We start from the raw sequence: 974 nt of genomic DNA, 5'->3' as shown, positions 1-974 counted from the left end.
CATATGAACAATTTTTTCACCTTCTTTGCTTTAGCTACTTTTGAAATGGTAGATATAGTAAACAATTCTATTTTGATAAATTAACTTCTAGTCTGAACAGTTCTGTCTGAAGTGTTCATGTCTCTATGATCCCTTGCAACTAAGATTCGTTTTGTTTCAGTAAGACAATCTATGCTGTCAGGGTAAGATATTCTTGTTGGTCTATTCCTACATGGAAGAAAGGTAAAGGCTCAGGCAGACATTTGTACCAGTAAGACCTCATTTGCGAAATTTTAAGCTGTAGAAGTTTAGAAGTAGCTCTTAAACAAGGCTTACTTTGAATCCATTAGCTCCACAAAGCTAACTCAGTTGGATAAATAAGTACTTGAAAAAGCTATCTGCTTTGAACTTAGCAACAAATGCTTCAAAGTATGATTAAAGCTAGAATGAAAAAGACTTAAAATAATCATTGACAAAAAAATTGCAAATGTGAGCAATCGACTGAACAATATAATTTTATAGAGAATATAATTATACAGAGAATTTTAGGGAAATAAGATCAGTAGCATTGTTAGGAACAATTAAATTTCCTTATTATAAATAGGCACCCAAAGATATAAGCCTGTATAAAGATTGCATCATTAGGAGCTCGGAAGGTGGCTCAGTGGTAGAGCGCTTGCCTTGCATGCCTGAGGCCCTGGTTTCGATTCCTCAGCACTAAATAAGCAAAAAAGAAAAAAGCCGAATGTGATGCTGTGGCTCAATTGGTAGAGCGCTACCTTGAGCTGAAGAGCTAAGGCACACCGCCCAGACCCAGAGATCAGGCCCTGCGACCTGACCAAAAAAAAAAAAAAAAAAGATTTTATCATTAACTACTTAATTTTAGAGGACACTACATGCTTCAGCAGCACATATAACCAAATTACAACAATACAGAGATTAACATGGCAATTGCACAGGATGATATGAAAATTTTTGAAGTATTCAATATTTTG

At 35.2% G+C, this 974-nt stretch overlaps 1 pseudogene; it reads left to right on the top strand.

The window, feature by feature from the left end:
- Positions 1-875: 875 nt before the first annotated feature.
- Positions 876-974, top strand: LOC138818896 (U6 spliceosomal RNA; annotated as a pseudogene).

This window comes from Dipodomys merriami, unplaced genomic scaffold (genome assembly GCF_024711535.1).
Source record: "Dipodomys merriami isolate MVZ:Mamm:240054 unplaced genomic scaffold, mDipMer1.0.p SCAF_788, whole genome shotgun sequence".
NCBI classification, from domain to species: Eukaryota; Metazoa; Chordata; class Mammalia; order Rodentia; family Heteromyidae; genus Dipodomys; species Dipodomys merriami.
This window is presented reverse-complemented; position numbering and strand designations above follow the sequence as displayed.